The sequence below is a fragment of the Peromyscus leucopus genome, chromosome 23 (genome assembly GCF_004664715.2).
Source record: "Peromyscus leucopus breed LL Stock chromosome 23, UCI_PerLeu_2.1, whole genome shotgun sequence".
NCBI classification, from domain to species: Eukaryota; Metazoa; Chordata; class Mammalia; order Rodentia; family Cricetidae; genus Peromyscus; species Peromyscus leucopus.
Window position 1 is genome coordinate 7,842,563 of NC_051082.1, and position 27,246 is coordinate 7,869,808.

A 27,246-nucleotide genomic window follows, 5' to 3' on the forward strand; every position below is an offset into this window, starting at 1 on the left:
CTGGTTCCACCTCTGAGTTTTCCCGGTGATCTTTGGTCCGGGGACTCATGCCCCTGTGTGAGTCCTTCTCCTGTGGCAGAGATGATGGGCTTCCTGTCTCATTCCTCACAGCAGAGGTGATGGGATGCCACCCTGAGACTGAATGAGGAGACTGATCTCAGCCATGGCTTTTCTCTCTGGCTTGTTCATTCTGATGAAGCCAGCAGCCATGTTGGGAGTCCCCTGTGGAAACATCTAGGAGGTAAGGACCTCCTCTACCCATAGCCAAAGACTTCACTATAAAAGCCCATGAAGAAACTGAACCTCACCGTGATCACTGGCGCGATCTTGGAAGCAGATCCCTCCCTCAGAGGAAACTGACCCCAGTTTCAGCTGACATATGGCAGCTGCCTTGTGAAACATCCTGGGACAGCAGACCCAGGGAAGCCATGCCACCTACCAGGGTGACGGGCTATGCAGATATTGCAAGTACTGTGTGTTGCATACTGATCCTTTCTTCCTTCCCCACCCTCCAGTCAATGTTGAACCAACTCCCTGTATTCTGTTTAATTAACTTGCATGATTCCCAACTTACAGATTGGATGCTGGCTGCCTGAAGATGGCAACTGAGCCTTGACCTTAAAGGACACTTGAGGTGAGCAACACCATCATATGGAGGATTGTTTCAGGAACAGAAACAGTTCTGAAGTTACAAAGTCCTGAAAACATTCATCCCTTAAACATTGATTGAGTACCTACTGTCTTTGTTAGGGTTTCTCCTGCTGTGAAGAGACTCCATGACCATGGCAACTCTTATAAATGAAAGCATTTAATTGGGGGCTAGCTTACAATTCAGAGATTTAGGCCATTATCGTCATGGCATGACATGGCAGTGTGCAGGCAAGCACGATACTGGAGAGGTAGCTGAGAGTTTTACATCTGGATCAGCAGGCAGAGAGGACAGACAGACAGCAGGAAGGCACTGGGCCTGGCTTGAGCTTCTGAAACCTCAAAGCCCCACCCCCCTGTGACACACTTCCTCCAACAATGCCACACCTACTCCAACAAGACCACTCCTCCAATAAAGACCCTCCCTATGAGTTTCTATGGAAACTTATTTTCATCCAAGCCACCACACCTGCTGTGTGTCAGTCCCAGAGCTAAGTGCTGCAGATGACATTATGGATGAGAAAGTGAGGCTTCCTGGAGATTGCTTCAGCGTGGCTCTTTGGTCAGGACAACAAGGAGACAAAAGCTCAGACACGCCCTGTCCCCACCACCCTGAGCTTCCTCACAACAGATCCCATGTATTCACTGCAGCTTTCTCAATCGAGCCATGAATTAAGTAAATACCCCCCCCCCCAGTGTGGGCTTCTCATTTGTAAAGGAAAGTCTCCCTCCTGAGAACTGCAGGTCAAGAGGGTCTGGAGGCTGGAGCCAAAGGGAAGCTTTGTACAGAAGAAATAGCCCCACTGTATTAAGACAGAGTCACTCCATTTTAATGAGAGAGTGCCCAACTTGGAACAATCTGAGACTCTCATCTGCCCAAGTGGCCATGGGCCCTCTGCTGGCCCTGGAGCTAGCTGTAACCAAGACTTGGATTAACAGGATTAAACAAACAGCCTGTTGCTTCTGGCCCCAGCTAGCAGGTCGCCAGCCATTGCTAAAAGACAGGCTGTAATACAAAGAGCAGCCTCCCGGAGGCCACCCATCCCATAAATCATCAGCTGGCGAGGGCTATTGAATTACCTCTGCAAGATGGATGACGTGGAGCTGGAAGGCCGTCTGATAAAGTTTCCTTCTAAATAATTCCGTGTAGAAAGCTGGGTTGAGAAATGGGGTCTTTCTACCAGCTTGGCCCCGGTTGTACTACCTCTGCCAAGTGCCTCTAAGATAAACACATTTCCTTGTGGGCTGCCAGGGTGTCGGCAAGGAAAAAAGAAAACTCACTGCTAATCCCCATGGAAGTATCTACCGCCACCTGAGGCCCAAACAATGTTTTTACTACAATCGTCATTTATTATTATTATCTGTAATACTAACTTAATAAGAGCTATCATCCTTTATTATCTGTTTCCTAAACTCAAACTAATTTGAAGATCAGGATTTAACATCACCTGGCCTTTGGATCCATTTTGCCTAGACCAATAGGCATACAGGAAGTGCCCTGTGCATATTTGAGAACTGGGTAAATCAAATGACTGATCAATGTGTAAATAACAATAGTAACTATCCTCCATTAAACATATTTTATGTGGCTTGGGAATGGGCAAAGCACTTGAGCTTATTAAATCATAAAACGATTAGGATCATAAAACCATATAGGATATGGTTCTGTCACTCTCTTCATTTGATTGATGAAACTATTAAATCTCAGAGAGGTGACATGACCAATATCATATGCTGGTGGATGTCAGAGATAGAACTCGAACCCAGGTTCTCCAGGAGTCCGAAAAGTTGTCCCTACAAAGATCCAAGCAGTAGATAATATAGGCCTTGCAAGATGTGTTGTCTCTGTTGCAGCTACTTGCCTACATTCCAACAATGAAAAAACAAAGACAATCATACTTGATACAGAAGCAAGGAACCATCATTGTGTCCCAATAAAACTTTATTTACACAAACAGGCAGAGGGCCAAATTGGACCCATGGGTTGTGGTATGAAAATATCTACTCCATTTGCACTTTGTTTCTCCTTCCACATATCTGTTTCGATATGGAAAATGTGATAGCTCTTCATGAGTTAACCTTATTCAATTTATTCATAACTCCTTTATTGTTTCCTTCAATGATTCTGGCACCACAGGAAATATGGAGATTTTGTTAGTTATGAAGCTAAGATGTGTCTTGTATTTCAGCCATTTGTTGGCTATAAGGAAAGGACCTATGATGCTATAAAAGCAGAAAATCCCCAAATCTCAGTGACCTAGCATACAACTCGTACAGAGGTCCCAAGTTTGGTCCCCAGAATCCACTTCAGGAACCTTAGAACCACTTGTAACTCTAGCTCCAGGGCATCTAACAACCTCTTCCAGCTTCCATGGGTATTGCACTCACATGGCATGCACACATACATGCAGATGCATAGATACATAGGTAAAAATAAGTCTCCAGACAATGTCATTATGTACACAGAGTTGGGGAAGGGCACGAAAATCACTGCCAATTGAGAGACTCTTGGTTTAAAACAAGTTATTACCATTTTATGAACTGGTCTGGTCACCATCTCTCCCAGAGAGTTCCCCATCCCAGTGCGACAAGAACCCAAGATACCTCCCGTTGCGACTCTGCCCTATCAAAGTCCTGGACCCTCCATCACACATAGTGGAGAGCATGGCCCTCTCAACTTGCTCAGAACAAAAGCTCTAGAGGGGGGGGAAGGGCAGAGTATGTGGGCATTGGTCCTCATCATGCCACTCAAGAAATACTGTGACCACCTCTTCTAATCAATAATAATGTAATTTTGAGGATATCTATGTGAGCAACACATATTTTCTCCATTCACAGCATGCTCATATTCTTAGGGGACCTTCCACATGGTCTCCCTCCCTAGATGATAGAACTACAGGGAGGTCAGTGGCCGCTCAGGAAGGGGGAATCAGTTGCCTTGGTATTAAATTCCCACATAGGTTGTCCAGTCTCAAGTGACCAACCCCAGACACACGTACATAAGAGCAAAACTAAATGGACTCAGTAAGGTACACATGTGTAGATATAAAAAATGCACATATACATGAAATAATAATAATTTAAAAGATCGTAAACTGTGGGAGAAGTTGGAGAGGAAGAGGGTGGAAGTAATATAGATGCAGTGCTTGTATGAAATTTGAAAAAAAAATAAAACAAAGGCCTGTGCATTTAGTAATGGGACTACTGTAAAGAGTACATATAGAAACTAGAATAAACTCAACTCTGTGATCTCCCTGGTCCTAGACCTCTGGAACCCCATGTAAGAACCCAAATCAATACATTAAGCGTTTGAACTCAAGGGCTCTTTTCTTCCTTTGTTCTCCTACCATTTGTATGCCCTGAAACAGGGAACTCAACTGGATCAGTTTGCAGCCCATAATGAGTCTGTTGGCTAGACCACTTCCAAGTTCTAATAATCTGATCCTGTTGAATCATGCTGTAACTACTAACAAACAGCCCCAAGGAAAACCAGCAACACAGTTGTTCTCCAATAAAACTTTATTTATATAGACGGAGGGCCATAGAGTGACACCTCTATTCTTTACAATTACATGGCACTAACTCCCCTGGACTTTGCATCCCTTGTTTGCATATGGAGCATGGAAGCCTTGGAGTAATAGATATACGTCCCTGTTGTGTCCCCAAACAAATCTGTTTCCACACTGGCCCACATCTTCTTTATTATAGACTTATTGAGAAGCAGCTTCATTCCCATTCATGAAACAGAGGGTAAAGAAAACCATGGAATCTATGACTCAGAGTTTTGTCTCAGGCATGACATCAACATTCATATCTACTGGAATTCATTCTGCTGAGGAAAGTCATGGAGTTCATGACCTCTGACATTCATGGGGCAGGAAATAGACTTATACTCTGGAAGGGACACCAGAAAGGAGCCTTACTCGGCAGGCAGATGGATCTATCAACTAGAGAAGGACTCTAGTATAGAGAGACCAGAGTATGCTACTGAGCACTCCATAAAGCACAGAACAGAGAGTTCCAGAGCCAAGAGTTTCAAACAAATGCCTTGCATACTTAGTATAATATACCATAGTAGTTGTCCATTTTGGCCCACTGAGGGAGACTTGCAGTTTTTAAAAGCATTTTTAGTGGTCACAACAGGGAAAATATCGCCAAAATCTAAATGGACAGAGCCTAAGAATATTGACAACATTCTATAAGGAACAAGCTAACCCCTCTGTAGCAACGTGTCCTGCCCAAAATGTCAAGAGGGTTGGGATTTGGAAAGTCCAAACCATTACACAAGGCAGCTAGATCCTTTTATTCATTCATTCACTCATCACTAATCAATGATTATCGAATGTATATTGAGTTCCAGGCAGCGAACAAGGCCCAGAGGGTGTAATAGCTAAAATAAACATGTTCCTGTCTGAATGGACTTTACAGTCTAGTTGGGAAGGCAGACATTAAGCAAGCAATCAGACAAATGAGCATTTCATTACAAAAATAAATGAAGGGATGGAACAGAGTCCCTGAGTCTCCCACAGCCTGTTGGGAAAGGAGCTGGAAGGTTCGGGAAGACTTGGCCAAGAGAGGAACCAGGAATAGTATCTAGGAATGAGCTAAACAGGAAGGAAGAGAGATGTATTGCAGAGAGTTGAGAAGAGCATGCTGGGCTGGGGCAGGATGTGGGATGTGTGCACAGGAAGTCACAGATGTTGGTCCACGACACAGCAGGTGTCAGGAACCTGATTCCTTAGCACCATGTAGGGCAGGCTCGCTCTTTGCCTTATAAGCATGGAGACTCCAACCCATTTTAAGCAAGGAATGAATAATCCACTTTTGTCCTTTGGAAAAATTATCCAGGCTGCACTGTGGAGAATGGTGTGGGTGGGGGGTAGAGTGGATGAAGGAGCACCATTTCAGACTGTTACCGTCCTGCCCGTGAAGGATGATGGGAGCACAGTGCTGGGTGGGGGGGGGAGAGAGAGAAAAGTAAGTATGCCTGAGAGCTAATTAAGATGTGAGATCTGACAGAGACATCTTCTAAAGCCTCTCTGACCTTTGTAACTAGAGGGATGGTGGTGGGTTGTAGAAAACACAGAAGGACCAGATATGGAAGAAGATGAGCAGAAAGACAATATATTCCATACTAGCACTAGACTGTGAGTTTAAGCAGTAGCTAAGGCAGCCATAAGAAAACAAGAAAGTGGCTGTGTGAACGTCTGTAATCCACAGACGCAAAGCTAAAGCCAGTCATAGAAGCATCTGTAATCAGAGGCAGGGACATGTTCAGTATGAGGATCTGAGTTCAAATCCTCAGCACCTGTGTTAAAAATGGCTAAGGCTGTTTGTACGTGGTAGAGACAGAGACAGGAGGGTCACTGGAGCTTACCAACTGCCACTCTTGCTCTAGGTTCATCAAGAGACCCCGTCTGAAGGTTGACATCTACTCTGGCCTCTGTGCATACAGTACACACTCCCATACACATTTACACACATTTGTACATATACCACATACTACGTCCAAGACACACACCCTATACACACACAAACACATACACCACATATATACACACCAAACACACACACACACACACACACACACACACACACACACGTGGGGGATCTCTAGTGCATAGATGCCAGAACCATCCATGAGAGCCACTGGATTCGACCCTGTTCTAGCTTCATTTCTGTTACTATAATAAAACACCTGCACCAAAACCAATATAGGTTAGAAAAAGGGTTTGTTTGGCTTCAATTCTGGGTCACAGTCCCTCATGGAGGGAGGTCAAGGCAAGGGCTTGAAGGTGGGATTACTTGCTATTTCACACAGTATCTGTTCCGACCCAGGACTCACTTCACAGTCAAAGAAGTCTGGCAGGAGTGACGGAGGATGCTGATTGCTGGCTGGCAGGAGATTACGCTCAGCTAGCTTTCTGGTATAATTCCCGATCACTTGCCTAGACAATGGTGTTGCCCACAGTGGGCTGGACTCTCCTACATCAGTTAACCACACAATCCCTCATTGATAATACCAGAAGCCAGACTGATCATCCAGTTCCTCAACTGAGATTCTATTCCAAGAATATTCTAAGTTCTGTCAAGTTGACAGTTAAACCTTACCAGGACAGACCTCATCCCTAGTAACCATTATGACTCCAAGAGTAGAACCACGCACTCACTTCTCTAAGAATCTAACCCTCGGTCAATAGCCTTAGATGTTTGTAGGTCCAACGTTGCCCTCGAGGGCTAGTAACTCAGTACAAATAAGCACAAACAAGATTATGGTGGACCTAGGTATGTACTTACAACATATTTCTTCATAGGCATGTCTCAAAACATTCTTGCCCTTCCATGTCTAATCTTGAGTAATTCACTCCACCCTGATTGAAATGTTTGCCTGTAAAATGACCTCCAGACTTCAACAGGATAAAAAAATTATAGCATTTGGGGTTTATATTGGTAGGACCCATTAGTCTGATGATATCAAGTAGATCTCCTCTCATGTGTCAATTTTAATTGATTGATGGTAGATGCATGAATAGACTGAGAAGAATTAAGCTGAAGAAAAAAATTCAGTAACAAAAACCAAGCAATAGATTAGTGATGTCTGCCATGGGTTTGATGTGGGAAAGTGTAGGGCACTTACTGTTCTGTTTTCAACAAATTTATCATTTTGTGTATTGGTAAAATGTATTTGACAAGACTGTATTTATAAATTTTATAAATTTTTAGTGATCAGTCTACTACTTTGTTGTAATGTCTTTATTTTTCTTTCAGGAATTATGACCCAGTAATATGAGTTTCTGGCAATTCTTTGCTCTGAAATAGTGTAATTTTGCTATTATTTTTACCCTTAAATACTTGATAAAATATGGCTGTAGTGATGAAGAAGGGCAGGTAAAGGGAGGTTTTAAGTTATGGTTTCAACTTCTTTAAATATAAATACAAGACTATTTACTTTTTGTTGATGCTTCTAATAATATTAAGCTATGTTTTTCTACAAATCTGTGATTTAACATAAAAACGTTAAAAGAGTTTAAAAAAAAAAAAGAGCAGTTAGGTGATTATCTTCCCCTCTCTCATGCCATGCCCTTAACAGACATCACTAATCAACTGCTGTTTCTCGCTATCTGACTCCTCAGTCTAACTCTCCTTCTTTGAAAGGTGAAGCTGCTAAAGCTGGGCTGTGGTTATTGCCGTGCCCCAGGTTGTGTAGTAGAGGACAGATCCAGTCCAAGAGTTTGGATTTTCAGAACCCGTGCTCTCAATCTGCGGCATCCAGATCTAGCCCCCTCCCGGAAGCCGCAGGGTATGTCTTGGACTCTTTCTAGAAATGACTCAGATAGGCATTCTAAATGCCCACACGCTGCAATGTTTAGCACAACCTCGTGAGAGAGTGAAAGAACCATGGGGGGTAAAGCGGTTGAATCTTAGATCTTAGCTGATCTTTCCTACTGTACAAAGCTCTATGAAAACAAAACAAACAAAAGCTCCCACGGAAAGCAAGAGAGTGAAGCTTCTCTATTTGGCTCTTTCGGGGCTGTCCCAGAAAGCACTCCGCACTCCCTACTCAGAGCCTCCAACTCAGTGCACAAAGCCAGCCTGTCCATGCCGATTATTCTTGCCTGAGTCTCGGCTGGGACACTGGGAAATGAAGCCCCAGGGACCTTTCTGTCTGTTGTGACCTACTTAGATGCGACATGCCTGATGAGGTCTGGAGTGGCACTAATGGGGATGGACAAGAAGGTAGCCTTCGAGCGGCCCAGGGGAGATGAGCTCACCGACTGGCCTACCACATTCCTGGGGGGAAAGGTCTGTCCAGAGGAAAGGCGTGTATTAAATCTGACCCCAGAGACCTGCTTAGCACATCCCAGCGGTGCCCTTGTATGCTCATAAAATAGTCAGGACTTCTTAATGTGGCCTCCAAGTCACGGCCACTCCATACTCCTCCTTCCGCCCTTCCCCCCAGTCTCTGCCCTCTTGGAGAAAGACTGGACTATTTTTAGTTTCAAAATGGCAAGACTTTCTGCTGTTGCTTTGGGCCTTTGCTTAGATGATTCCCTTTGACACTGTTCTTCTCCTTGGTCTTGCCCTGTAGGAGCCTCGGGGTTACAGTTCTGCTGTCACTCAGTGGGGGTGGGGGGGGGATTGCTTCCCCAGCACAGGACTGGACCTGGCTCTGTGCTTCCACAGCCCACAGCACATCACCCTGTGGACATGCTTGTGTGTTGTTTGGGAATAATCTGCCTGCTGTTCACCAGCACCTCCCTCCAGACTGTGGACTGCTTGCCCTCCACCTGACTCCACCTCAATCCCATGATCAACCCATGGCTCAATGTCATCCTTTAAATGTCTATAAACATGTCAGGCTTGCCATGTCTAATCCTAAGCTCCCAAGAGCACCTCCTGCCCACCCCGCCCCCACCCACAAGTCCATTCTGTCCGTATTCCCATTGAAGCTCCACTCCTTTGATGGCTCAGCTTGACATCATCTCTCTAACATGACCCACAATTTATCCATCATGAACTGAAGTGCTTCCAGAATCTAGCCATTCCCCAACACCTTGGTGTTGCTAGTCTAATCTCAGACATCGTTGTCCTCCACCCACATCACTGCAAAAGACCCCTGACCAGCCTCTCTGGTCCTCCCTGGATGCTCTAAGTCAGTGGTTCTCAACCTAGCTTCCAACATGACGGCACTCCCACATGACGCAGCAGGTAGAACAGACAGGGAAGAACTGAGAAATAATTTGGTGGCTGGTCATGCCGGCAGAGCACAGGCATTGAGGGAGGATATTTTCTGGTCCTACAGAGATAAAAGAGTGACAAACCATCACATTCACAACATCCCACCCTCTACCCTGTCTTGTATTCAGAGGTTCAAAACATTCAGCAGACATTTATTCTTCTGGGAGTAAATACACACATTCATGTCCTGCATAATGTCTAGACATTTCCACCCCGAGACTGGCATGATAGAATGAAATCTCTGAGCATCTGTTAAGCATTTCTGTGGTCCTGCCTCAGTCATCCATGTACCAAGCCATTGAGCTGTCATTGAAATTGAAACCCTGTCAAGTTTCTCAAGTCAATAATGACCCCTTGGGCTGTCATCGTGGTTCTTCAGGCTTCATTCTGGAACCTTCTTCTCTATGGCCCAGGTCTTACAGATGTCTAGGGATGCATACAAAGATTGACTAGAACCCGAGAGAAGAGGGAGGGGTGTGGCCATGGCTCCCTCTCTCACAACACACCCTTTGGCAGGAGTATTGGTCCTTAGCATTCTTCACTGTAGCTCTGGATAGATGCCTGGTCTCCACTCACTTCTGGTAAATATTTTAATAAGTTGACTGATCCCATTTGACTAAGAAAAGCAAACACATTTGATAAATATTTGTTGAATAAGTTAGCTGGTATCTTTGCAGAATTGGCAAAGGAATAGTGTCTACCCAATGGAAACAGTTAGAGGTTTGAAAAACTGCGTGAGTAAATGCCAAGAAATATCTTTTATCATTAAAGGTCGTTTGACTTTTATTTCTGTGACTGTGTGTATGTCTATGTATCTGCACATGTGTGTGTATGTTTGTGTACCTACACATGTGTGTGAAGTGCTGGTAGAGGCCAGAAGAGGGCAACAGACCCCATGGAACTGGAGTTACAGGTGAATATCATTAGTAATGTTACATTGGGTCTACAACAGAACACTATTTGGAATTTGTTTCTAATATGCATGTTCTTCTCTTGTGTTTTCCCAGTGGGAACCCAGTCCTCCCCTTAACTTGGGCCGCATTCTTTAGATATGGAAAGACCAAGGTTCAAAGAGACATTTACCACACAGCCTGGGAACAGCCAGCTACATCTCTCAAACTCCAAAACACTAGTGTCTTAATCTACTTTTTCTAAGCTTGCCTAGCAACATCCAGCTAGACTCATGGAGCCTCAGCCTTAATCATTTGGAGGACTTCCTTTAAAAACAAAATGTCTGGAAGGTGTCATGATTAGAAAAATTGCTGTGAAGGTTTGATTATGGAAGGTCCCACAGAGGCTTATGTGTTGGGCTGAGGGTTTGATCTCCAGTTACTGGTGCCATGAAAGGTGCAGGTTGAGTCTAACTAGGGGAAGTACCTAACTGGGGGAGGGTGGGGGTCTCTCCATCCTCTCCCTCCTCTCCCCAGTGTGATAGTGTGATACTCTGCCTTGCCACAGGCCCACAGCATGAGAGCGAGCCGGACCATGGACTGAAATCATAGCCCAAATAAATCTTGTACCCTTTAAGTAGTTTCCTCAGATATTAGTCACAGCGAGGGAAAACACAAGTGCCTGGGATGATAATAAGCCTGTGCCTGGCCGAGAAATAAATTCTCCTTTTTTTTTTTTTTTCTTGTGACAAAGACAGGGGCGTACTGATGAGCCATTGAAAACAATTATCCTACCTGGCTCGAGCTGTAACTCACCAGAAGTTGCTGCCTCAGCCGATATCACTTAAAGATGGTGATTCGGGTTTTGTATTGTTTTCGGCCTCTTGAAGTATACTTTTAAGAAGGGACCAGGAGCCCCTATCGGAAAAAATCGATCCCATATTTCCATTTTAATGTAAACATTTAGCGTCCACCGCTCTCCTCGGTAACACATTAGCACTTGAATGCAAACACCCGCCAGAAAGGTACTTCAAAGCCTTCCTTTTATTTCTTTTTCTCAGGCAGAGAAAGCAAATGGAACAAAATTGTTTCCCAAGTCGATAGTTGACTAACCGCAGTAATCATGGGGAGAGGTGCGTGGTGTGGGGGGACGCTCTGGGTGGGCAAACACCAGCCCACTGAAAAGCCATCCCCCCCACAGGAAGCGGCTGGGGGGCTCATTCGAATTCTCAAAGAGTCTCTTAAGTTCCACTTTGCAGATATTGCCTTCTCTCCAAACCTTGTGGCAATGATAATAAAGAAATGAGGTGGGTTTTAAGATGGCCAATGGAGGCTGTAAATGACTAAAATTCCCTTTTTGTGTTGAGAGAGGACTGTCTGAGGTTATCAAGTAAAGGCCCTTTGGCTGGCATCCACAGGATTTGAAACAAAACGCAGTTTGGAGTCCAAAGCTGGGTTTCTGCCCTTTCTCTGCCTCCCGGGAGTTGGTTCCTTTCTTCCCAGACTGGGGAAGGCCGCCAGCCCTCCTCCTAAAACTCATTCCACCTGTCTGCCACACCGTGTCTGCCCTGCTCGCCAGGTGCAATTGAGGCAATTTAGGGCGAGCGCAAAGTGCTCCATTTCGAGCTGAAATCATGCCAAAGTCTCCAGCATAAAGCCCCGCATTCAGCACCTCCAGTCCCACATTCCATTTCGCTCCCGTTTTGTCTGCCATTATTACCCAGAATTCCAAAAGTACTTGGCCGTGGTAAATAATAGGAAGAAAGCAATAGCTTGGCCTGCTCGAGGACCCAGAGCCCGAATAATGATGAGGACAGCTAGAGGTGCCAGGAGCTCTGAAAATAGATGTGGCCCAGTGAGCTCAGGAGAAGCAGGCTCAGCATCCGGCAAGGCGGGCACAAACAGGTCATGACCTGACCACCACACTCTACTGTTAATCAGGCTCCTCTCCTTGCCCATAGCTACTCTGGAGGACTGTTTGGTAGTGTTTATCAAAACTAAAAAATATACTTGCTCCCCAAGAAACAGAGACTTCTCTTCCTGGCATCTGTCCTTAAGTGGGGCGGGAAGCAGGTGGACATAAACGATGACCAATCACACAGCCCAAAAGTTGTCGCAGAAAACACACCATGAAGTCACCATACAACAAAAGGGCCTCATCTCCAGCTGAGTAGCGTTTACTTGTACTTGTCCAGGGTCGAAATGCTCTGGAAACTCCCCTAAGTGCAGACACACATTAAACCATCTCTGCCTTATAACCATCCTTGTGCAGATTCTCCAGGGATGCACACAAGGCCACGGAGACCGACCATGTTCAACAGCCCACCTGGAAGCACAAGAGGACACAGGCCACCAACCCCCAGCCCACGAGCACCCAAACCACCTGTCTCTCGTGGATTTCAATGACAGCCTCTGTCTGGAATTCAAATGAAAGCGAGTTGCAAGACGGTGCGTCTGATGTAACAGATTTGTGTTTGCGTACTAACATACCCACTGTCTGAAATGTTACTGTGTTATTTTCCCATTGGTGCTTTTGTTACAGTGTAGAAGAAGATGTGGAAGAGTACACTCCAGAGGAAGGAAGGAAGAGAAATGGAGGAGTTTGACTTTATTTATAACGTGATTTTTAAAAACTACATTCAGGTGTGTGCGTGCATGCGTGCATTTGTGTGCATGCACGTGCACGCAAGTGGGTATGTGCAAATGAGTGCAGTTACTTGTGCTGGGGAGAGTTGTAAGATGTCTAAGGAGGGTGCTGGGAACTGAACTTGGATCCTCTGACAGAGCAGCAAGTGCTCTTAAACCACTGAACCATTTCTCCAGCCCCAAGGCAAATAGATGTTTAAGGATAACATGCTTGTATGTATTTGTGTAACTGAAATGTAATTGTGTGGGAGTGTTCGCGTGTGGGCAGGTGCATACGTGCTCAAAGAGGCACCTATCAGAAGAACGAGCTTAGTAAACAGGAGCAAGTCTGTAGACGAAATTCTAAACAGTCTTATTAAATAAGAAACACAGAGCCAAATACAGAGTTAAAGCCAAGAGATCAGAGCAAGAGCCACGACTACCTTATCTGACTGACCACCTCGCTGCCGTTGCTTCCCCCAGAGAGAGAGTGCTTCTTCCTGTGTGACTGTCTTTTTAACTGCCTTTCTGTTCTGCCTTCTCATTGGCTCTAAACTCAACCACATGACTTCCTTGTCATTGCCTGTCTATACAGACCTCCAGATCTCTCTGGTTGGTACTGGGATTAAAAGTTCGTGTCATCACTCTTGGCTGTGTCCTTGACCACACAGAGACACTGCCTGCCAAGTGATGGGATTAAGGGCGTGTGCTACCACTGCCGGACTTCTGCTTAATGGCTATGACCTCTGATCTCCAGGCAACTTTATGAACATACAAATAAAATATCACCACAAGTCCCCGTTCCAGCTGCCACTTCAGCCTTTGTGAGGCGAATGACTGCTCACCAGGCGCAGTTCTGGGCTCCCAGGATGCCTTTGGAAATCAGACAGATGGAATCTCTCCCTCTCATGGAGTTGTTACTCTCATAAAGAAGTGTGGTCTGTCCAGGAAGTTTGAAGCAGCCGAGATTAACAAGAGTGTCTCTTGACAACGATCTGGGCATCTGTTAAGAATGCCCAGGAAGTGGGAAAGGCTGAGAAAGACTCCGGTCTGATTAGGTTTAGGCTTCTGGGCGTTTCTCCAGAACAATGACTTTTTAATCAAGGGCACGTGAGTCCCCGAGTAGGGTGTGAATGCTTTTCTGTTCAGATGTTGGAAGTTAATCCCCAGTGTGGTGGGATGAAGGGATGGAGGGGTAGTGACTCGGTCATGAGGTTTCTCTGTCCTCATGGGTGGCATTATTGCTCCTATGAAAGAGGCTGAGGGGCTCGTTCCCCACTTCCACTAGAGGCACCAGCTTTCTTCTTTATCATTCCTTTCCTTCTATGACTCACTGCATTAAGTTGTTTGCATGAGCATGCGTGATGGTTGCTGACTGGACCAAGGGCAGAATGTCAGTGACCACAGCACTAGGAAACGTGTTCCCCTCCCTGAGCAACCATCAGAGCAACCACTGGCTGCCTATGACACTGGGTGGGGGGAGTGTCATGAGCCCCTCCTCCACCCACCTATTTGAAAGTGTACCCAAAATTGGACCACATCACCCCATGTCCAGAATGATGACCACCTTCATCTTCTCTCATGTGAACCTCTCCTCTCTCTCTACGTGGCAGTGGAGGGAGGGTGGGGGAGGGCTCTTCAATAAGAAGTCCAATTCTAAGGCCAGAGGAAAGGCTAGCTTCTTGCCTGAGCCTATGGTATCCGATTTGCTCAGAGATATGTCAATCTTTCTCACCGTCCTCTTTCTAATGCCCAGTAACACTGGTTTTTCTTGCTCTTCTTCAAAACTACTTCAGTTTGGGGGGGCCTTTGTACACACACACACACACACACACACACACACACACACACACACACACTTCCAATGGGTAAGAGCAAGGAAATACCTGTATGCCTGCCGTCATGTTTAAAGTTTATTTTTAAGGTGGACTACTCCTCCGTTAGTACCTACATGGATCATCCCTTCCGGCTCAAGCTCAAATGTGCACACTCAGAACCCTGAGCCAGTCTTAGCACATAGTAGGTGGTCTCTGGTTCCAGAGACAGAGCCTGACCTAGCAGGGTTGCAGCTGGATGTGTCAGCACAAGAGGCAGATTCTGCAACCAGATGTGAAGCAAATCAACCATGGTCACAGGCTGATGTGCTAAACCAGTATTCACTTATTTACAATAGGCACAGTGCTGCCTCGGGGTCGGGGTGATACTGGATCTCTAGTCCCATCCCATAGACAGGTCATTGGAGGTCCATTATTAATGTTTTTACAAACTGTGTGTTGTCTGGGTATGGGTAATATGCACATGAGTGCAGGTACCCACAGAGGCCAGAAGAGGGCATCAGATCCCACAGAACTGAAGTTACAGATGGTTGTGACGCATGCAACATGAGTGCTGGGAACCAAGCTCAGGTCCTCTGCGAGAGCAGTGACTACTCCGAACTGCAGAGCCATCCCTCCAGATCCTTATTCATCTTTTATTAGCAGTTTTCATTGTGACAGAACTGATAGACAAAATGCTGCCCATTCGGAATACACACAATTTGGTAACCTTGGAAACAAGAATCCACTCCTGATATCATCACCTAAACAAAATAATAAACATAGTCATCAGCTCCGATGTTCCCCAGGGCTCTGTTTGTTATTATTTGTGTTTGTGTTCACTACACTTTCATGTGATAGCCATTTGTTTCATAACCTCTAAAACGCAGAAGACAGCATCATTAGCTGCAGGTGGGATACTGCTCAGAAGAACTCTTATCGTTCTTGTGTGACTGATTCTTTTGTATCACATCTTCCCAATCTGCCTTGTCTTCCAGCCCCTGACAACCACTATCCCACTGTTTCTATGAGACTATTTTAGATCTCACATCCTAATGAGCTCATATGCAAATTACATCATTATAATAATGGCTCCCCACCATGGGACACTTTCTTTGTGCCAGTCCTTGGACTCCATATTTTATATGTGCTGAGTGGTTTGGTCCTCATGGTGCTGAGGCAAACTCTGGTTTATTTCGTCTACTGATGAGGAGGTTGAGCCTCTGCAGCCACTTGACTGGGAAGGCACGTGTGGTGGCAGCTGGCCTGCCTCCATAACCTCTCCACTCCCAAGACTTTATTGTTTGTTATTTTCCGGTGGGTTTCTGATTGAAGAGGCCTGTGTGTCATTGGGATTCAAGGCATTAGTTTACACTGAAAACACTAACTTCCAAGGAGGCTGAATATTTGGGGTCACTGGCCAATGTACTTCTTCCCAGGGGACTTTGAAAAGTTAAATTCTTATCAGAAAGCTGCCCATTTGGATTGGACCCAGAGCACGGAGCATCTCTCTATGGGGCCATTTCATACCACCTACCTGCAGGATCCATATTCGCTCACCAGCAGGAGGCTTAGGGACCTCCGAGGCCTCCTAGTTCATCCCACTCCTCAAACATTATCGGGTGTACCAGGCTGTTATCTCTTCTGTTTCTCCGGCTCCTCGCTTCCCTGCTGCTAACACTTCATTTTAATCTTGAGATATGTTTATTCATTCCATCAGGCTTCAATCAGGTCTGTAGACCTGGGAGCTTTTGTTTTCCTTGTGAAGGTGTATCCTGCCCCAAGTCGGCCCTGAGAAGAGTAGCTGATGATATGAAGGGTAGAGCCTAGTAGTTTAGGTTTGGATCTGTGCTCTACCTAAGTGTCCATGGACAAGTGGCTTCCCTGTGTAAACCCTGAGTTTTAGATTAGAGACTCAGAACAGTGAAACTTTCTACCTTGTGGTCTGTAATCTACAGACAGTATGTAGCAAAATTCCTGGTGCCTCACAAGCCTCTCCCTGTACCACAGTCTGAGGAAACATCGCCATGGATATCTGTAGGCTGTGAATGTGTTGCTCTGATTGGTTAATAAATAAAGTGCTGATTGGCAAGTAGCCAGGCAGGAAGTATAGGTGGGACAAAGAGAGGAGAATTCTGGGAAGTAGAAGGCTGAGTCAGGAGATGCTGCCAGCCACTGTGCATGAGAAGTAAGGTGTCAAGTACCGGTAAGCTACAAGCCACATGGCAAACTTATAGATTAATAGAAATAAGTTAATTTAAGATATAAGAACTAGACAGGAAGAAGCCTGAGCCATTAGGCCAAACAGTTTAAATAATATAAGCGTCTATGTGTTTATTTCAGTCTGAGTGGCTGTGGCCCCGGGCGGGACTGGAGATAACTCCTGCTACAAAACATCACATTTCCTGTTTCTTCCTTCATGGGAGACACTCCCAAAGGGAGATGGGAAGTGAATTCAATTTGATGTGTGACATTTGCTGACCACACGAGACCAGAGACATCCCTTGCAGAATTACCCAGCATGCATTTCTTCTTCAACCTTAGGGTAAGCTGTTCTCAATTTTGAAGCTCTCTGTGGCGTCATCCTGTCCACTAAACCACCACAGGGTCCCCGAAGGAATAAGGGAATGACTCTGATGCTCCGTCCAGGACTTCAGAACCTTGAATACATGAGTGAGACACTTGGTATCGGGAACTGCTGACCACGTGCCCTTTCACCCCCTCACTTGTTCCAGGCACCCCAACACCTTCTTTTACATTTTTCTTATAGTTGAAGGATATACGTTAGATTTCTATCCCTTGTCACCCAGAATGACCCACCTAACTGCTGTGTGGGAAATAATTCGAGAGGAGAGAGATGGACAGGAGAGTGCAGCCTGAACAACTGCCTACCAAACCCCATTCCAGGGACCAGAGAGACAAGCTTGATCTTGTGGGTCCCTTTAGAAGCCTGGCTAATTAATGACTGCAAAAGCAGTTTGGATTTGCAAGCCTTTTAGAAAGTGCCTCATTTAGAAGTAATGGGCTCAAGATTGCCTCTGGCACCCTCATGACAATTAAAAATCCAGTAGGCAGTGCGGTTGCCTCCACATGAATTTCCTATTACTGTGACTTTTATTGGGATTGCAAATAGCTACGTTGCTAATGGTACCTTGGACAAGGATGCCTGACGGAGGATGGACTCACAGTTTTCTATGGCCTCTGTGTGATACGTTGGCTCTTCAACCAGACCACTACCCAGGTGACGCTTACTCTTCCGCCTAGCATGCTGACCTCCATTTTGGAAGCTCTCCCACTGAGTCTCCCATCCTGGGCTGAATGTCCCTGTGTACCTCGGAAGCCCTGAGGGAGGGAGAGAGTGACTCAGACTCATCTCATTTGATTCTGTCTTCAGGGGGTCTCTGGTCTCTGTCCCAAAGACAGATGCTCCTGCTACATGTGGTAAGAAAACAGTTTGAGTGTTTTAATTGGACGCATGAAGTGAACGTGAAGGATCTCAGGGCTGATCAAGGAAAGAACTGGATCAAGAGAGGCAGGAATGCAGAAAAAGCCACTATCCATGGAGGAGGAGGTGGGCACGGTGTCTAGTTGAGGTTCTGGGCAACTCAGTGTGGGCAGGGTCTCTGGGTCAGAAAGCGCCACAGCGACAAATTCTCTTGCTTTTTGACTATTTTCTTCTTTTTTACGGGCCAAGAATGGGGGTATACCTTTAATCCCAGCACTCAGGAGACAAGGGCAGGCAGAACTCTGTGAGGTTGAGGCCAGCCTTGTCTATACAGTTACAGGCCAACCAGGGCTACTTGGTGAACTAACATCATGTATTTGTTATAAATAAATAATGTATTTATTCTTACATGGTTTCATATACACACATGTTCTCTGATCAAAGTACCCCCTCATCATCCTCTTCTATACCCTCCCTCACCAAATCCCTTCTTCCCAATCCTGCAGCCCCACTGCTCTTAGGGTGTCTGCACGAACTTGGATATGAAGGCAATCTACCCAGGAATATGGGTGGATCCAACTCCCGCCACCAACCTTTAACTGCCCATAGCTCCTCTGGGAGGGTTGAGGCCTCATGAGCCCAGTCCTGTGCAGATCTGATGCAGTATCCATGCAGTTGGGAGTTCCCAGATCCTGTGCAGATCCGATGCAGTAACCATGCAGTTGGGAGTTCCCATGTCCTGTGCAGATCCGATGCAGTAGCCATGCAGTTGGGAGTTCCCAGGTCCTGTGCAGATCCGATGCAGTAGCCATGCAGTTCGGAGTTCCCAAGTCCTGTGCAGATCCGATGCAGTAGCCATGCAGTTGGGAGTTCCCAGGTCCTGTGCAGATCTGATGCAGTAGCCATGCAGTTGGGAGTTCCCAGGTCCTGTGCAGATCTGATGCAGTAGCCATTGCAGTTGGGAGTTCCCAGGTCCTGTGCAGATCTGATCAGTAGCCATGCAGTTGGGAGTTCCCAGGTCCTGTGCAGATCCAATGCAGTAGCCATGCAGTTGGGAGTTCCCAGGTGCAGCATCTATGCCATGTTCAGAAGACAGACTTTTGCAGCATTCCTTCCCATCCTCCAACTCTTATACCATTTCCATCTCCTCTGTGCTGTCCCCTGGGCCTTGGAGAGGGTTTGCAAGTCAGATGTAGGGCTGAGCACTCAATGGGCTTCTGGACTCAGCACACCAACCGTGTGGAGTCTCTGCTAATGCCTCACGTTGCAGGCAGAAGCCTCTTTCAACCAAGGCTGAGAGCGGTGCTAAAGTAGCAATGCTTGTGTTTGAACTTGAGGGATGAGGCTATAGCCGGGTGGCAGAGCAGGTGCTCTGTGTGTTCAAGGCTCTGGTATCCCTTCCCCTCTTCAGAAAAAAAAAAAAGTAATAAAAAAAAAAGAACAGTACAGGAGACTACTCTTCATTGCGACTATGTAGCGGTAACTAAACCAACAGCAATGCTACAATATATCTCCATGAAGGACAGAATGTGTCCACTCCACATCCTTGATTGGTTCCCACCCCACCTACTGAGGGAGATGGTGTCTATCTTGTGGGATCAACAATAGAACCTACCTCAGCAGCTGTGGGGGAAAAACAATGAGCCAAGGTTGTGGGGACACTTGTCCTCCCCAAATTTATCTGGACACTGTCATCATATTCAAAGTCCCACCACGTGCTTGGTTTGTTGGAAATTTACAAGGTGACCCTACGATGTATGAGGAAAACCAAGGGGCCAAGATTATCATGAAGAAAAAGCAAAAGTCAGGACGCTATCGTGAGTCACCAGGAGCTATTGATAAGGCTAGAGAACTTTCTAGAACACGCGCCAACACAAGAAAGATAAATAGACTTGTGGAGCATGATGGAAAACTCAGGGGCAAGCCTAAACATTACAAAGACCTTTGGCTTTCTAAGACAGAGGTTCTTATGAAGAGCAGTGGAGACTTTGGCTTTGAAAGTAAATGGTACTGGTCACTCGTGGTGATATATTGTGTCCCCCAATATATTGTGCACCTTAATTAATTTATCTGGGGTCAGAGAACAGAACAGCCACTAGATAGACATAGAGGCTAGAAAATTGTGGCACACACACCTTTAATTCTAGTATTCTGGAGGCAGAGATCCATTCGGATCTCTGTGAGTTCAAAGCCACACTGGAAACAGCCAGGCATGGTGGCATACACCTTTAATCCCAGGGAGTGATGGTAGGAAGCAGAAAGGTATATAAGGCATGAGGACCAGGAACTAGAGGCTGATTAAGCTTTCAGGCTTTTGAGCAGCAGTTCAGCTGAGGTCCATTCAGTTGAGGATATAGAGGCTTCCAGTCTGAGGAAACAGGATCAACTGAGAAATTGGTGAGGTGAGGTTAGCTGTGGTCTGCTCTGTCTCTCTGATCTTTTAGTGTTGACCCCAATATTCCACTCTGGGTTTGTTTTTATTAATGAGACCTTTTAAGATTCCTACTACAGTCACTTAGTCATCCATATAGAAAAACATTTCAGCCTTGGTCTCTACTTCATCCTACAGAACCAATCTCAGGTACATTGTAGGTCTAACTGTGAAAGAAAGTATAATAAACTTCTGAGAAGACAACACCCAGGAGGATATTCTGAACTCGAACTAGGCAACAACATCTTCAGTGCCACAACGAAACTGGGTGTGAATCACAGCTGTTTCAGATCCAGGAAGAGTTCACACATCAAACTCTGTGTCTAGGTCATGTTCCTTCTGGTTTCTCTGCCTCAGAAACATTTTCAACATTCATTAGAATGTTCAGGCAGAAGTATTCCACAGGAGAAAGAAATTCCCCATGATGCTTTTCAAGAGAAGCATTCCATCGCTATCCAGGCTGTTACAGGAGCTCTGACTCTTATTTCATATACAGTGGTTTTTCTGCTATGGACCAGGCACTGTGCAAAACATGTTGCCATCATTTTCCTGTTTATCTGTATTTCAGCCAGTGGATGATACCTCTGAGCCAGTCGCCATGGAAACAACTACACAAGAAAACCTATCCTTTAATCTCCCTCCACTGCTTTTTCCTTTCTTATCTGAAAAATTTTTAATCTACAAAATTAAAACTCCAAGAATCCATCAAGGAATAGAAATTTCCAGGAGTGCTTCTGGCCGTCAGGCTTTGCTCAATAAAAATATAAATCTTAACTTTGGGTTGATAATCGTAACTTTCCAAAGCATCCCTGCACATTTCCCTGATGGGATCTCTGTGGAAAAGTCGTAGCCGGAATTACGGTTCCCATTTTCTGAGGGTAAACTGAGACTTACGGCAATTATGTGTTAGGCTTTGTAGCTATTGATAAACAGGTCAGGCCTCATTTGGTGTGAGCACATTCAGTGGGTTGGTCTGTTTCCTGAGGGTCTTTCTGGAGAAGCATACCATGGCTTTTTCTAGCTTTGCTTCCTTTTGGCTAAGAATCCAAAGGGCGTGAGGTGGATGTGTGCTTGGCCCTCATTTCCTGGTTTCGAGATCTCTTTGCCTCACTTCTCATCTGCGCGTTCTTCCTCTGAGCTCTCATATCTCGCACATCACACAATGTCATTTGGATCAACTTTCTACAATATTTCCTGCCACTCTCTCCACCCCAGAACATCAACAGGTCTTGTTTGATTTTTTTTTCCCAACATGGTATTTTATTCTGCAGTGCTGGGGGTGAAATCCACTCCCACATGCACCTCCACCACACACTAGGCAAGTAAGTGCTCTAACCTACTAGGCCATGCCCCAAGCCATAAACACACACCACCCAGAAATTCATCTGATCTCAAATTTTCATGCCAGCACTTACCTAGAGAGTATCTTTGGACTGTTGACTTAAATGAAATTATTAGCTGCATTAATATGAGAGTTTTTAATATTGGAATGCTTGGCACAGTTAAAAATGAAGCATTTATCACTTGTGTATGAGTACACGTTCATACGTGTGCATGTATGTATGTACGTGCGCACATGGAAGCCAGAGGTTAATGCCAACTGTTCTATACTTTATTTTTTTTTTAAAGATTGAAAAAGTTAAAGTGTGTGTGTGTGTGTATGTGTGTGTGTGTGTGTGTGTGTGTGTGTGTGTGTGTGTGTGTGTGTGTGTATGAGAATGCTCCTGGAGGCCAGAAGAGAGTATGAGATCCCTTGGAACTGAAATTATTTAAATTTGACAATTTAAATTACCCAGTGTGGTTTAGGAACCAAGCTCAGGACCTCTGCAAGAGCATCAAGCACCCCTAACCGCTAAGGCTTCTCTCCAGCCCCTTTATTTTTGAGGGTCTCTCTGAATCTGGAGCTGCAGGTTTGGCTAGGCTAACCGACCAGCAAGTCTCAGGGATCCTGCTGTCTCTGCCTCCCAGGTGTGCTGATGGTGTTCGTGCAGGACATGGTCTCTCTGCAACCGCTGCCTGAGGCAAGGGTTACTACTGTCTGCTCTTGTATTCACTGTACACACAAACTGCAGCCCGTAGGTGGCACTCAGCTCTGACTGGCTACAAAGCTCATGTTCTGAATTTCTCTCCTTGGAGCACCTCCATCAGAGTCTTTGGGGTGTTGTTCGAATCTTAAATGGTCTTATAATAAAACAAAACAAAACAAAACAAAACAAAACAAAAAAACCCAGAGCCAGATATCAGGGTGAAAGCTGAAAGATCAGAGAAGCAGAACAACCAGCCACTACTTCTCACCTCTACAAAATCCTCAGCCTCAAGAGAGTGAGTTCCTGTTTCCTCACGCCTTATATACCTTTCTCTGCCCTGCTGTATTACTTCATGGGATTAAAGGTGTGTGTTGCTTCCCAAAGGCATGAGATCTCAAGTGCTGGGATTAAAGGTGTGTGCCACCACTGCCTGATCTCTTTGTCTAATCTAGTGGCTGGCTCTGTCCTCTGATCCTCAGGCAAGTTCATTAGGGTACACAGTATATCACATTTGGGGATCATATTACTCAAGATCTCTCAGCCCAAGTCTAAAGTTAGTATGCAGAAGAGATGCATCCACCAGTTAGTGCCCAGCCCCTCACTCCGTGGTGAAGTGTGGAGGAGGAACCGTTCTGTCAGTCTCCTGACCACCATCTTAACCATTTTTGTTTCCCTTAACCCAAGGCTCCAACAGGAACAACTGAAGAGGAAAAAGTTAGCTTTGGCTCCTGTGTTCAAGGGACTTCAGTCTGCTGTACCACGGACAGCATGGTAGAGGGCTCCACCCATGGCAGGAGTGTGAGATAAATGCTGTTCTCATGGTGGTAGATGGGAAAACAAAGAGGACTTTCGAAATGTGACCTGCTTCTGCTAGCGAGGTGTCTTTTTAAAAGAGAGAGAGAGAGAGAGAGAGAGAGAGAGAGAGAGAGAGAGAGATATTTCTATTCATTTTACATATCAACCAGATTCCCCTGTCCTCCCTCCTCCCACCCCCCAGCCTTCTCCCAACAACCCACCCCCCATTCCCACCTCCTCCAAGGCAAGGTCTCCCCTGGGGAGTCAGCAGAGCCTGGTACATTCAATTGAGGCAGGTCCAAGCCCCTCCTCCCTGCACCAAGGATAGTGGAGGTGTCTTAAAGGTCCCATTGTCTTCTGAGGAGGGTGCCTTCCAAACAGGTACCTGTGGGGGAGAGCCTTGAGAGTCAAAACACAAGAACCCTCTCATTCTTAAAGCTTGGCTACAAGCTCATAAGTTGTTTTGTTGGTTTGTTTGGTTTTTTGTTTTTGTTTTTTTCTCATAACAAATATCCTCATGAAATCTGACTCTCCAGGAACAGGGGTCAAACAAACAAACAAACCCCACTTTCTGAAAAATGCCCTGGTGGCTTAACATACAGCAGACTTTGAGCTCCGTGTGTATTATGCAGCAGGTAACCCCTCCTTTCTGACCTCTCCAAGTCTCTGAGGCAGTAGAACACTTCCATGGGCTCCTTCCTGGGGTTCACATCTTAAGGCAGACACCAGCTCTTCACCAGGGGTGGTTTTATGATCCATGACTTTGCTAAATTCCACTTAAAGACACTCGGTGGAGCCTTGGATCTCTTTGAAGGAGGTCCTCAGGGATTCAGGGATTCTCCTGCATTGAGTTACACCGTGTTCATCCCACCAGCCAGATCCACAGAAGGCCATGGTACAAAGAATTTCTAGTCCTCTCTTCCCAGCTGTGACTAAGTCCTGTGGATCAGAGGGGTTTAACCGCTCCAGTGGCTGCCTAAGATAAGAAAAGTCCAGCCGTGGGACTGGCAGGACAGATCTCAAATGGCACTCAAGGGAGTGACTGATACATACCCACCATATTTGCATAGCGGGGAACCAGGTATGTTCTCCAAGATGTCTGATCTAAACGAGAGGGTCAGCCTTAAGGGACAGAAAAACCAAACAGGAAGCAGGCAACGAAGACGCTCAGCCCTTGAACCAACAGTGTCTTCATAACTCTACGGCTGCTAAAGTCCTTGCCACTTGAGGAGCTTGTAAAAATCAGGTCTCTGTTTCAAAACCCTTCTCCTCTCCCCGGCCCACTTCAAATCTGCTCAACTCTGGTGCTTCCTGCAGTTAACACGGAGCCCGTGCGGACTTAACTTGGCAACCGTCCTCAAAAGAAGATTACAATACCTGCCCCGTGAGGTTGTTGCAAAGATTAAGTAAGATAATAGGGATACTCGTATAATGAATATTCATAATAAAGGTTTATAAAACATTGTAGTACACTGCTCAGAACAATGGGGTGGCATTAGTGGCTGTGAGTCTCCTCTATTCCCTTCAGATGTCTCATGTATAACCTCTAAGTCAGGAAGGACAGCCAGGTGTTCTCCTAGGTGTTTGATTTGCTATTTATGATGGAGTCTTAATTTAATGTACATAGATAGATGATAGATAGATTAAATGTACATAGAGAGAGAGAATATTCTCTTTCTCTTTCTCCCTCTCTCTCCAATATAAAAATAGATTTGTATGGAAATCCAGAATCAGTTTATTCCAAAGACTAGAACTATAGAAATAAATACCACATGGCCCCCTCCAGGCATGAGTGTGAGAACTAATATTTTCTTTCACCAGCTTTTGCCTCCTGGGATACTTTCCTAGACCTTAATGAGCTTTCCTGGTCTGCAGGAGTGAGTAGGGAAAGTCTGCATGGAAGGTCTTGCTGTTGACAGGCAGGATGCTTTTGTTTCTTGGCCAGCTATAGGTACTAACTACATCATGGCAATAAAGCCATGATAACAGTATTATACTATTTGTTAAAACAAACAAACAAACAAAAAAACCCCAGCAACATAGCCAGGCATATACAACATAGTACACGCATTTAATCCCAGCACTCGGGAGACAAGAGACAGGAAGACATCTGTGAGTTCCAGGCCAGCCAGGTGTACACAGTGAAACCCTGTCTCAAAAACTAAAATGGTACATATGTCTTCATGGTGGTTTCCTTGTTCAGTTATTACCAGAGAACTGTTTTCAGCATGGAGTTTTGCTCATTGGTTACATGAGGCCCAGCTGTGTGTAGAACCCAATGCTCTCCCGAAGAGAACATCAAAGCATGGCCAAGAACAAAACCTCATGGAAGCAGCCTCTCCTCTTCATCTAGGTCTCAGTATTGCTGTTCTTTCCTCTGGAAAGCCTTCCTTAATTCCTCTGGCTAGGTTAGATTCCCTGGGACACACTGAGTGCCATGAACTCAGCCAACCTCTTTCTCTGTGCTCCTCCCCGAGTTCTCTGGGGTATCCCATTGATCAGACCTGCTATTTATAACACTGTGCCTGATCGGTTAGGAACATACTAGAAGAACCAGTGCGTGGCTATAGACATGTGTGCATGCGTGAGTGACAGGAGGCTACGTGTTTAAACAGCTCACTGCACCAGAACTGATAAGTGAGGTCAATGTCCCCTCCAACGGCGACAAGATCCTGCCCTGTAAAGATCACCCCAAATACAAGGAACCGGGCATCCAGTCTATTAATAGCTGTAATAATATTTACAAGAAGGTAAAGTCTTTATCAGTAAAAGAGGCATTCTCTTATTGCCAAGATTTCTTCTACAAAGCTCTTTGTATAATGAAATCCATAGAACACAGTAGGTATGCTGTCCGTGGCACAAGACTTATTTGTTTGTTGAAGGTCGAGGACAGAATTCGGTGTACGGTACTGATCAATACACATTAAGTTAATTATTGAATGTAAGATGAATTGATATCAGCTCAAAGAGAAGTGAGAATCTGCTTGTCCTAAGAACTGGATGGGCACAGAGACCCTAAGAGAGCTGTAGCTTTTCAAAGTCAATGGCAGGAAGGTCGGCCTCAGCCCAGAGCAGCCTCTGCTTCTTATCTAGTCTTTTGAAGGTCATGTCCAAGTCAACCCTGCCACCAAAGCCACCTTATCTCTGGCAACACACAAGGCTGAGGGACCCAGATAAACCCTGCTCAGAGGCAGGACAGACCCAGACAGGGTTCCCGAAGAAGGCCTGAGCATCCTGAGGTCCGCAGTGGTGGAGGCAGGGTCTGCCCTGTGTCTCACACATCCCTGCAGCCAAGTTTGTATTTATAAGAAGCTGCAGAGCTTCAGGGGTAGAGGTGTGTAAACCAGAGAGAAAGAAGACTAACAAGGAAGGAGAATGGAGACGCATGCGGGCACAGATGTGCTCAGATGCACAATGGGTAGATGGCCCAGGCAGGGTAGAGGAAATGGGAGAGGCCCAGAGAAAGCCAGGGCAGGATTTACAGGAATGTGCACTTGATCAAACTCAAAGGAAGAACACAAAGGGACTGGGAGAGGCAGAGGAGAACTAGAGAGAGGACACAAACATGCTGAGAGGGAAGAGAATGAAAGGGGAGAGAGGCAAGGGGGAAGGGGGGAGGAAGAGACCAGAGGAAATGGAGAGAGGGGTTGAAAGACAAAGAGAAACTAAAGATAAACACAATTATGAGGCTTAAAACTGCATGGATAGATAGATGATAGATAGATAGATAGATAGATAGATAGATAGATAGATAGATAGATAGATAGAAAGATGGTAGATAGATGATAGACAGATAGATAGATAGATGTGTATGTATGTGTATATGTATATA

At 45.5% G+C, this 27,246-nt stretch overlaps 1 long non-coding RNA gene across 1 annotated transcript; it reads left to right on the top strand.

Moving 5' to 3' along the window:
* The first annotated feature begins 18 nt into the window (after positions 1 to 18).
* On the top strand, positions 19 to 12,707 carry LOC119086560. Its single transcript, XR_005089866.1, has 3 exons — positions 19 to 241; positions 577 to 634; positions 12,550 to 12,707. It is a non-coding gene; the product is annotated as an uncharacterized LOC119086560 (long non-coding RNA).
* The last annotated feature ends 14,539 nt before the right edge of the window (positions 12,708 to 27,246 follow it).